The 12,655-nt window shown below is 37.5% G+C and overlaps 1 long non-coding RNA gene across 1 annotated transcript in view; it reads right to left on the bottom strand.

Moving 5' to 3' along the window:
- LOC119470438 overlaps positions 1 to 12,422 on the bottom strand; it is a 31,499-nt gene extending 19,077 nt beyond the window's left edge. Inside the window, exon 1 of the long non-coding RNA XR_005199341.1 lies at positions 12,312 to 12,422. This is a non-coding gene — a long non-coding RNA (uncharacterized LOC119470438). The remainder of the gene's footprint in view (positions 1 to 12,311) is intronic.
- Between the last annotated feature and the right edge of the window lie 233 nt (positions 12,423 to 12,655).

The following is a 12,655-nucleotide window of genomic DNA, read 5'->3' as shown; positions in this document are numbered from 1 at the left end:
TGAGATTATAACATAATATAAATTTGCATTATTTTACAACTTGTGCACAACTGAAAATCACATATGTACTTTCTCAGTGCCTCATTATGTGGAGAGAGAAGTTTCTCTTATACTAATTCAGCCCTGACTGTTGTACTCCTGAGTTCCTGCCTCCATTCTTTTGAATGCTTCCTATGTTTTTTTTTTTTTTTTTTTTTTTTTTTTTTTTTTTTTTTTTTTTTTTTTTTTTTTTTTTTTTTTTTTTTTCTAGACTCTATTAGCTTTCCCTTTTGCCACTGGGAACATAACTGTTTGTAGCCATCCCAGGTCTATAACTAGCTTAAATGGCTGCTTATAATTTCTGCCCACCAGGAGATGGGCTCCTTTACTCCATTAGTCCCCTGTTTGAATCTTAACTCTGCCCCAGGTTTCGGGATACATAAACATTGCCAATCATTCCTAAGAAGTGAAGGGACTGCAAATAAGCAAAGAGAAAGTAGTTTTAAACATTCTTTGTAAATGACCTTGCAAGAGTTTTTTAAGAGTTTTTTCCTTTTTTAGAGGGAATAGTGGGAGTCAGAACTGGCAGAATAAAAACAGTGTATTCCTAGACCATATATCAACAGATACATGTGTTCTGCAGCATTAAAATTACCCTTGTGGTGCTCATTCCTGGATGTGCCATGTGTTTTGTGATGCAAATCAGTGCATAGCCTTATATATTTTCCTCTGTGTCATGGACCCACAGAATTGCAGTAGCATGAACTGGTGGACAACAAAATTCTTTCCAGTGCTTTATAAAGCCTTTGGGTTTTCTTCATTTGATATATATGAGTAGGAATGCACAAAAAACAAGAACAGATGATATTATTTAAGCCATTTGGTAAGAAATGTCTGACAAGAAAAAAGAAAACATATGTATCAATTCAAGTGCAGTAATTGGTTTGGTGGTTTTCTATATTATCCTTCTACTTGTAAAATTCATCTCAAATGCAGCAAAATGTTCTTAAATCTTTTATACTTCGTTCTAAAAATCAATAGTCCAAAGAGGTTAACTCTTTTCAGGTTTTTGAAAAACAAAACAAAAACCAGAATAGAGAGGATAAATGTTTTCGGTTTTTAGCTAAACTTTTTTGCTTGTTTCTGGTTTTTCCAACTCTACTTCATTATTGCTAACACTGGAATTATTGATAAAGCTTTAAAGAAGAGAAACAAATTCAGATTTTGGGAACTCACTTGAAATCCTCATTTAAAGAATAAAAGTCATTCATTTATTTATTTCCTTCAATAAACACTAAAGATCTACTATTTTCCAGTTGACCTCTTTGACACTGCTGCTACACACAGCAGCCTCTGCTCCCTTGGTTCCTGCCACTATAAAAGGGAGATAGCAATTGAATAAACACAACTATATTATTATAAATTGGGATGCATGTTACCATGGAAAAGTACTGGGTGGAGTTTTAGCTTGAGAGTCAGGGAGTGCCTCTCTGAAGAAATGTCTACAGTGACATCTAAAGAATAAGTAGAAGCTGTCAGATTAGGGGGAGGAAAGGTGTTTTAGTCTGTTTTCTGATACTATAACAGAATATCACAAACTGGGTAATTTATAAACAATAGACATTTCTTTGGTTTACCGTTCTGGAGGCTGGGAAGTCCAGGGTCAAGGGGCTGCATTTTGTGAGCACCCTCTTTTTGCACCATAACAAAATGGAAGGCAAACAAGCATGTGAGACAGAGAGGAAAAGGAGGCCAAACTCTCAGGATAACTAACCCACTCCCAAGATTAACAGCATTAACCCATTCATAAAGACAGAGCCCTCATGACTAACCTCTTAAAAGCCCCACTGCTGGACAGAATTACATTAACAATTAAAGTCCAATATTAACTATGGAGAACAGTTTGGAGGTTCCTCAAGAAGCTAAAAAAATAGCAACCCTATGATCCAGCAATCCCACTGATGGGTATATACCCAAAAGAAAGGAAATCAGTATACTGAAGCAATATCTGCACTCCCATGTTCGTTGCAGCTCTCTGAATCACAATAGCCAAGATTCAGAAGCAACCTAAGTGTCCATCAAGAGATAAATGGATAAAGAAAACATGGTACTTACACACAATGGAGTAATATTCAGCCATAAAAAAGAATGAGACCCTGTCATTTGCAGCAACATGGTTGGAACTGGAGGTCATTTGTTAAGTAAAATAAGCCAGGCACAGAAACACAAACATTGCATGTTGTCACCTGTTTGTGGTATCTAAAAATCAAAACAATTGAACCCATGGACATACAGAGTAGAAGGATGGTTACCAGAGGCTGGGAAATGGTGGTGGGGGGAGGGGAGAAAGGGTAGGAATGGTTAATGAGTATGAACAGTAATTATAATGAATGAATAAGGCCTAGTATTTGATAGCACAACAGGGTGACCGTAGTCAACAGTAATTTAGTTGTACATTTTAAAATAACTAAAAGAGTATAAATGGATTGTTTGCAATGCAAAAGACAGATGCTTGAGGTGATGGATACCCCATTTTTTATGATGTGATTACACATTGCATACCTATATCTAAACATCTCATGTACTCTATAATGCAACTACTATGTACCCACAAAAATTAAAAATAAAACATTATATTAAAATTCAACATGATTTTCAAAGGGGATACTCAAACTATAGCAATGAGAGGCAATCTACACATGAAGGGGCAGTACCTGCCACATGTCTGAGGCCAGAAAGAGCCTGGCTTGGTAAAGAGCAGGAAGAAAACCAGAAAAGCTTGAACAAAGATGGTGGTGGCAAGGAGAGGCCAACTTAGGATGAGGATGAAGAGGAAAACTGGGCCAGATATGGAGGACCTTGCAGAGAAGAGTAAGGAGTGTGGATTTCTTTCTAAGTTCAACATAATGGCATAAAAGAATCTAAGCTGACAAATGACATAATCCAATTCATTTCAGTAAAATGTCATTCCGAGTGTTTAGCGGAAAAGGCGGAAATAAGGACAAAGTTAGACGTGAAGCTAATCAGTGAGGGTGTAGTAGTACTCTTGATGAGAAGTGATTGTAGCATAGCTTAGAGTGTTGGCTGTTGTGTTAGCCAGTCTTCAAATTAGTCCCAATGAATCCTTTCCTCCTTGTTTTCACAGCCTGGTGTAGTTTCCTCATATGTTAATTAGTGTTGACCTGTGCAACCAAAAAGACCATGCAAAAATGACAGTGTGTGGGACTTCCAAAAGGAAACTATAAGACATGTTGCAACCTTTGTTTGCTCTCTAATGGATCACTCACTTGAGAAGTAGCCAACTGTCATGTTGTGAGGACACTCAAGCAGCCGTGAGGGGAGAGTTCCCTGTGGAGAGAAACTGAGGCCTCCCACAAACAACCAGCACAAACTCCACAGCCATGTGAGTGAGCCATGTTGGAAGGAGGCCTTCCTGCTCTAGCCAAGCTTTCAGATGAGTGTGGCCTTGGCCAAGAACTTTACTGCAATCTCATAAGAGACCCTTAGCCAGAATGATCCAGCTAAGCCATGACACACAGAAACTGTATGAGATAGAAAACCCTCATTTTTTTTAAAGCACTAAAGTTTAGGACAAAGTATTATACATGAAGAGATGACTAATTTAGTTACAGAAGCATAAAGAAGAGAGTGAATACTTTAGAGGCAAATCAGGTAAGGTGTGATGAAATCCTGCATGTCTAGGTGAGGTTGAGGAAGGCAGTAATGAGAATGTTCCCCAGGTTTCTGGCTTGTGCAACAGCAGACATTATATCATACAGTGAGTGTAAGAAAGGCATCAAAAAGAAACACATCTGAAGTAAAAGGTCTAGTTCGAGAAATGCTTAGTTAAAGATGCCTGAAAACATCCAAGTAGGTAAAGAAGCTCAAAAAAGAAATCTGAGCTAGTGATACGTATTTTAGAGTTTTTGGCTTAGTGATGGAACTTAGAGTCATAAGAATAAATTACATCAATTAGACCAAGATGATGATTCTGCCTCAAAAGCCAAAGTCTGAAGATTTCCATAATGTAGAAATCTAAAGAAGAGAAACTGGTATATGCCAGTAAAGGGAAAAATAATGGTAAGAAGAGTTGGAAGGAAAGAGAAAAACAGAGAGTATGGCATCATGGAAGCCCAGATCATAGTTTTCCAAGAAGGAAGAAGAAGCCAATGTCACAAATTGCTGAGAAGTTTAGTACAGTATTAACTGAAAAGTGACTAGTGCAGTGATTCCTGATCTCAGCTATATTTCAGAATCCCCTGAAGAATGTTAAATAAATACAGATGCACAGGTTCTACCCATAAATATTCTGATTTAATTGGGCTTAGGTGTGGATTGGTGTCTGGATTCCAAAATCTTTCTAGGAGATTCTAACATACAAAGTTAGGAACCAATGGTTTAATGGATTTTGCGATGTGGAAGTATTTACAGGTCTTGGCATGAGCCATTTTGGAGAAATGGTGGAGACAGCAGGCAAGTTTAAGTTGGTTAAGGAATCAAATCTATTATGATTTTACAGTCTTTTGGTAGAGCACTGTTCAATTCTTCCCACATTCCTTATCTACTAAACAAAACTACTATGCTTGGTAATAACCTTGTTGTAGGGCACTTTTTAGTGATTTCCTGGTCTGTAGTTCTCAACACAATCTACTATTAGAACCATCTGGGAGCTTTTAAAAAATGTTCATAATCTGTTTCTTCTACCTCAGTTCAATTAAATCAGATCTTAAGAATGGGAATAGGATAAGGGTTTTTTTAAAAAACACCCCAGGACACTAACGTGCAGCCAAGGTGGAGGCCACTTTTTTGGTACTATGTAGAAGTTGTCGGTTTGTTGTTTTCTTGGTGCTGGAATATCTAGGGAAGTGGGGATTCTTCAATACTTATGGGCAAGTGCTGAAGATCACAAGATGCCAGATGCTAAAAGGAAAATGATAGAAAGAAACTCTATTGGCCAAGTCTCTCAATGGAAGTGTGAAGTTTGTAGACTCCTGAAGATTTTAAGGTTTTACTGATAATTCCCTACCAATGCCTATTCATAAGATGCAAAATACTATTGAGGAGAAGAGCTGAAATTAGAAGCAAAATAGGATATTTGCCCCCATATACACTTTTTTCACCAGTGCATTGCACAGCTCCAGGTGGCCCCATTAACATAGAATACTATATGGAATTCTTCCTGGAATTGTGTGACATGATAGCTTTGTCTATAATTCATCTTAATAAAAAATGCACTCCTTTAGGACAGGTTGGATAGATAGTATTGCCTCTTCCTAAGAACTATTGGTCTTCACATTGCTGATAGCATCTCCCAAGTGATTATAAGTCACATTGCTCTGTATCATCCCTAAATTATCCTCAAGAACTCCTAGGGCCATAACAATTTTATAAAGGACTCAGCTCTGATAATAGAAAATCAGTATTTTTAGTCTCTAGCTTTTGAAGTAGTCAGCTGGAAGTATAGCCAAAGAACTTCAGATTTCTCAAATGTGAGACCAAGAGACATCTGCTAGTCTCTGTTCAATCTCTAATTTTCCTGTGTCTTTCTAAGTGACACAGAATTGGTAGGCTTTGAATTTGCTACGGAAATTGTTAAATTCATGCCTCGTTCTTTAATAGCATCTTAGCTCTTCTGCTTACCAGCTATGTGACTTGGCAAGCTGTTTGACCTCTCAGATTCTGTTTCCTCGTGTATAAAATAGGGACACACTATAGTAGTGATCAGTACTATTCACCAAATATTTCCTGTTCCCCCCACTCTGGACACATGGTAGAATTACACTCCCTGCTTCATTCCCTTATAGTTAGGTGGTGTCAGGTGAGTAGTCCCGACAAATGAGCTATGCGTAGAAGTGATGTTTGCCATTTCCAGGCTGGAGCTTTTGATTGCAGGTGTGAGGATCTTTGAGCTCTCCTCCCCTCTGCTGCTGGCTGCTCTGTTAGCCTAGGATATAGGGAGTAGGATGCAGAGTTGCCCATTAATGGACGTGGTGGGTTATAAACAAATGGGACTTCAGGTTGCTGACCAGCCTCACTAACAGGCTTACTTCATAGGTTTGTGTAAGAACTTGTATTAGTCCATTCTTGCACCACTATAAAAAAATACCTGAGCCTGAGTAATTCATAAAGAAAAGAGGTTTGACTGGCTCACAGTTCTGCAGGCTATTCAGGAAGTATAGCAGCTGCTGGCTTAGGGGAGATCACAGAAAGTTTCCAATTATTGCAGAAGGCAAAGGGGGAGCGAGGCACTCCATGGCCAGAGTAAGAGGAAGAGAGATGAGGGGGAGGTGCTACACACTTTTAAACAATCAGCTCTAATGAGAATTCACTCACTATACAGTACCAAGCAGGGGATGATGCTAAACCATTCATGAGAACTCTGTCCCCATGATCCATTCACCTCCCACCAGGCCCCTTCTCCAACATTGGGGATTATAATTTGACATGAGATTTGAATAGTGACACAGATCCAAACCATATCAGAACCTAATGGGATAACAGACACTAGGCAATTGCTATACTATCTGGCACACTATGAAGTGCTAAAAATATGTTTCTGTATTTCAGGTAAGCATTATTGGATTTCTCTGCCCAAGTATTAGTATTTGCATGGCTTTCAGGATTTAATTTTCAAGCCTAGAATTGAATGATTCAAGTTACCATTAGAAATATTTACTCTGACATTTAATTACACACGCAAATTATTGGTCATCAAGTTTGTAAATCATATTTTTGATTTATAATAATTGATGATATGCAAGAACCTCCAATAACTTAACATTACTTTGCTCACAAATGTAAACTCATAATGGCTGAAAACATACCTAATCTCCTTTTCAATAAGTAATGACATGTAACTGATTAACTCAGCTCTTGCCAAATGTAATTGAGATAAATCTTAACTGTTTGAAACTATTAAAGAAATGTTCAGTTTTAATTCATTATAGATGCAAACTGTTTGGGTTTAAAGGAGAAAATCAAAAGAAAACACTCTAAAATAATACTGAATTCTTTCTCTCATTGCCTTTTTTACAAACATGCTCTACCTATAAATATGCACCTGTATAAATTATGACTAAATCTATTTTTAATGCTTCACAGTAAATCTTTTGCTCAATATGTGTGGTCTTAATCGCCAGTGTATTATGTACTAAAGGCTAATAGATTTGGCAGCAAAAATGGTTACATTCCATTAAAAACCAATTCCATAATTCATGACTGGACTTGGGTTCTGCTTCCAGCCCAATGGCACACTTAGCTCCCAAAGCTCTAAAACCCATTTTCCAGTTTTATAATGTCCAGAGTCATATTTTTCTCCATTAAAAAATACAGCAATATTTATGTTGTTTTCCAAGTGTTCTCAAAATGACAGTTTAAATGACTTGACAATAAGTAAGAATCGATTAAATTCAGTAGTCCCTTGACAAGGGTGGTTTGATTATTTGATTATTCAAATTATTAATTATCATGCTATCTATTTAATTTTTAATACTAAAATGAATTTTTCTTGTAAAAGGAATAAAAAAATCATATCAGAGAAAACCCAACAAATTACAAGGAAGAAAAGAATCATTCATCATTCCAACCCCAGAAAAATATCACTGTTAACTACTTGAGGACTTTACCCTCATCCTTTTATTCTGCAAACATTTGCCATAAAGGTGCAATAGAACACAAAATAATATATGCTGTTTTTAAATCTTCATGTGTAATTATAAATGCAATCTATATAGATCCTTATAAGGAAATATGAAAAATCATTAAAACAAAAACATAACCCAGTGAAAAAACCATCAGAGATAATCATTATTCATATTTTAGTGCTTCCCCCAAAAGCAGCCATTACTTAGCTACTTTAGTGTTTACTCAAAAGGTGTATTCTGCAGAATGGTCTTTAGCAGTGCCATTGCATTTTCCAGGGTGCCAAATATTTGTTCGCTTCTGAGTTTGAGCACCCACACACATCATGCATTTGCAATATGAGGCAACAACAATCTGTTACACCCTCATGTTATCAATGTAAATAAAACTTAGCCTGTCCTCTCCAAAATCTCCAGGTCTGAGGATGTAGGCTATGAAACAATTATAATGCAGAGTGATTAATGCTAGAATTTGAGATAAGTTCAGGATGCAGTGGCACTGTGATGGAACACAAACCTAGTCTGGTAGAGAAGAAGGTTTCTGGGAAATCAAAAGCTTCCTAGGGGCTGTGCAGTAAGACTAGTTCTTCATGGATGCAGACAAAGACAGAGAAAGAGAGTCACCAGAGAGCATATGCAGTCCAGGATCAAAGGTAATTCCATATGGCTGGAGGATAGGAAGATAGTGACAGAAGATGAGGTGGGAGAAGTTGGCCTGAGGGATTTGTATTCCATAATAAGGAGACTGAATTTTATGCAAAAGACAAGAAAGCAGCTAAGCAGCAGAGTGACATATTCAGGTATGCATTTAAGAAAGAGCACTCTGGCTATAAAAGGGGATGGATAAGACGTGGCAAGGCTGAAGCTAAAGAGAACGGTAAACAGTGGTCATCATCCAGATTACAAATGGAGAGAGCCTAAATGAAGGCAGCAGCCATATAATAAATATTAAGGATGTCAAGGAGGCTTAGACTATTCCTATCTACATGCAGCTTGGGAATTAATGTTAGATGTTGATCATGCTTTCCTAATTATTAATAAGACAATATCTCAAGGCCTGCCTTGATAATCTCCTTTCAGTCTTATGAGGTTAAAAACAAGGCAAATAATATATCTTGGATTCTATTCTAAAGGGATCAATGTAAGAAACCTGGTTAGGATTCGGACACTACAACTGAAATCCAGGAACAAGGACCTAAGCTATGTCACATATGGAGAGCAGATGACTCAGAGTGATCACCTCAAGAACTTCTCTTTGGGCAACATGCCTTTTGCAAAAGAAGTTGGGAAGTGTTCCTTTGGCCCATGATAATTTATCGAGGCTAGAAGTTGAAGAGACAATAAATCTGTTCTGAACATCATACTTACTAAACCGTAGTCATTTATAATCCTCCAGTGAGACAGGTACTCAAATGGATACACATTTGCTAGGTAAACAAATGTGTTGCATAGGGAATCAGGGCTTTACAGATAGTAGAGGACATTGAGGCTCAATATTAATGGTTTTCTCTTTCCATTTTTGTTGCTAACATGATTTATTTGCAGTTTTCTTACAGTGACTGACGCAGAAACCTATCTACATTTTTTAGCACTGCACTTAAAATAGTCCATAATACATAATTTGGCTAATTTTCCCCCAACAATTAGTACTTTCCAAAACTACTTTCAATTGCCTCATGGGGGTATCAGGAGTTTGCTGTCATTGGAAGTATTAAAAAAAAAATCCTGGAATATCAGTAAATGAGAAGCATTAAGCAGGAATTATACATACATTAAAATACTGGTTTATAGTTTTGAAGGCATTTTTTATTCTGTTGGGGCTATGTGAAGACATGCTTATGTGTTAATTGTTTTTCCTGCTACCTAAGACTGCATAAACAAATTCAACTAAGTTGATATAAGATTTCAGATACGAGGTTAGAAAACCTGATACCCAGAATTATTTTAACACACGTCGTTCAAGTTTGCTTACAACTTCACTAGGTTGGAACTTCTTAAAAAACAATGATTTAAACATTTTATTTATTCAATCTTTATTGAAAACCAATTTTATATTGCTAGATATGTAAAAATAAACCATATATAGTGGGCTATTAAAAATTTTTATCAACTTACAAACTGAGTACAGGTATCTACTCTCATGGTAAAGCCTTAGCAAAAAAAGAAGGATTTATTAAAATAATCCATAATAGTATATAAAAAATCTTCTATTAGAGGAACAAACATGGTGAAGAATTTCTAGGAGATAGAAGATAATTATGTACAGAGAAGATGATTCAAAATACATGTTGGAGAAAATGATTCTTTCAAAAGTCAGACATGTCCAGAGAAACTGCAAGATGGAATTGACAAGGACTATGGCAGAGGGGGACACCACCATTATGTGATGGCAAAAAATGCTGTTTCTACCTGAATGAATTCCAAAAATCTAAAAAAAAAGTGAGATCTGAGCTGTATTCTTAAGGTTTTCAGTATTCTCTCCAGCACTGCTTACTGAACTTGTTCAGGAGCGAAGCCACATGTCCCTTGGGAGTGTGCTGCAATGGCAAAAAGAAATGGATGACTCACAATTATGACAGTGATTCTATAGCAAGAAAAAAATCTGTGACTCAGGGCCTGGGAGGGAAGACCCCCACTTCAAAATCTCATCTTTTTTTTCCCCCATGCCATGTAATTACTCAGAGAACATTAAGAGTCTAAAATATTTCAACAGTTGTGTCTAAGAGATATGGAATTACCTTTTGCCTGAGATGCTGGGCAGAATGGGGGCAGTTTGTAACTAGAAAGATTTGAGCAAATCCAGGCTCAGGTATCCAAATTGTCCTCTCTGCCGTTGCCACAGGGGATTGAGATTTTGGAGTCTTAAATAAGGTTTTCTTTTATCTAAGGAACTATAGTTTCCATGCAGCTCTGAGGGGGCTTAGAGAAACTTAACATGGAAAACAGGAACTGTCGAAGCAGTGTTTGGGGAAATGAGATGGGGAAATTTCACTAATGATGGGCATAGAGAAACTGACTAGATAAGAGAAGCATGAACATTATAATGATATCAAATGGACAATTTGAAAGTTTATTTTGAAGGAGATGGCTAAAAACGATTTTATTTTGAATGAGAATGTGATTGCCAAGAATCAGTCTTGGATTTAAATTTCCTTGTTCTAGGCTCAGAATTTAAATGAGCAAAATGCAGGAGTTCGAGGCTGTATGAGCTATGATCGTGCCTCTGCACTCCAGCGTGAGTATAACAGAGCAAGACTGTATCTAAAAGAATAAAAATAAAATAAAATAAAAGAGCAAATGGGCAACAAGAAAGACTTTAAGGCTGTAAGACCACTCTCCCCTCACGGTTCATATGGCTGGCTTCTTCCCATTATCCAGGTTTCAATTTTAAGATACAGCTTTCTCTGAATACTTAGCAATTAGATTAGCAATTTGATCTTACATAACACATTGAAATGCAACACGTGTGTTTCAAAGTCAAGTGATTAGAAGACTATGGGCCCTAACTGCTGTTTATGGAAGTATACATTTATACCAGATGCTGTCAGAGCTCCCATACACACCCAATTCCTGTTAACAGTCTCCTCTGATTCTTCTTCTCACTGACAGCCTCTCACCAACTACTGGTGCTCTCCTGAGGGTTTTCTCTGGATGCAGGAGCATGCTTCAGCACGCAGGGCAGAATGGAAGAATCTGCGAATTGATGCCTCTCAAAGTAGCCCTCAACAGACATCAGATGGAAAATGTTGGATAAACATCCCAACTCCTCCCCTCTTGGGTAGGACAACATTGAGGAATGTCCTGCAGAGTCTCCCCAGAGTTCTCAAGGGCCTGATCCCCAGTTACCCACTGCAGTAATTCTACACATTAGCACACTCCTTTAGTAATTTTCTTCCTTTCCTGTCTTATTTCCCCACTCTTGTCTGGTGTTTCCTGAGATCACTCCTGGAACAAATCACTTGCGCTCACATCCTTCTCTTAGAGTCTACTTTTGGGGAGACACAAACTCAAAAGGCATTTTTTACAAAGGAAAATCAAATACAAAAGAATGTAGAGTAAGGTGATTTGGAATCAACAATGACTGATGATTAAGCAGCAAGAATAGCTGCAATTGGAAACTGTAGATAACACTAGGGATGCACTGATAACACAGTGTCTTGGCCAAGCCCTGTGGGAATTCATACTGCTTGCCTGTGTGCAGCAGCCATGCAAGTTTTGCAGTGCTGTGAAATATTTAGTGGAAACTGACTTTCACAGAATCCTGAATTACTATTCTCAATAAGTTTCAGTATTGTGCTATTATTTCAAATGTAAGAATTACCAAATTTTACTAATTGTGAGTTCCTAATACAGTAACTTACTAGCAGGTGGCACTTGGTTATGTATTTAAAAATGAAATGATATCATATTGCATATCATTTCCCATAATAAGGAAAAAGCTATTACTGTTCTATCAGTTTGAGCCCTTAAGACACCTGATAGGCAGGTAGATGCTGGACCACACTCTCTTCCTGCACTAGATCGAGGTTACAGACACTGGATAAAACCCCAAGAATCACAAAAAGATGCTCACTGCTTTCCTGGCAGCCTGACCCTTGCACCAAAAATACTATAAACAATAAGTTCCCGGTTCTTAAAAGAGCAAACATACCTTTAAAGGAAACAGAAAAAATACACAAAAGTCTTACTGACCTTGGGTTTGATATTTACTCTTCTCTTTCTTAGGTCAAAGCTACTGAGTATAAACTGGGCTCCTGCCAGGTTCTTACCATATTCCTTAAATAGCTGTTTTTCAGGAAGTTCTGTTTTCTGGAAGAGATAAGAAAATAGTACCTGGGAGGAAATGAGCCATGCTTTTGTTGCTGAGTGAGTCTAACATGTTTGGTGGGGGAGAGACACGTAGATGTTAAATCATTCACCCTTGGCAGAGAACCTCCTTTAGGTGGAATGTTTCTTATTCTCTTCCACCCAGAAGCCTTTTTTCTAGTTGCCTGTGTTTACAAGCTTGTCTCCCCCAACTGGGTTGTAAATGAAAC

Source organism: Cebus imitator, unplaced genomic scaffold (genome assembly GCF_001604975.1).
Source record: "Cebus imitator isolate Cc_AM_T3 unplaced genomic scaffold, Cebus_imitator-1.0 Scaffold31, whole genome shotgun sequence".
NCBI lineage: Eukaryota > Metazoa > Chordata > Mammalia > Primates > Cebidae > Cebus > Cebus imitator.
The sequence above is the reverse complement of the archived record's forward strand: the minus strand, read 5'-3'. Positions and strand labels throughout refer to the sequence as shown.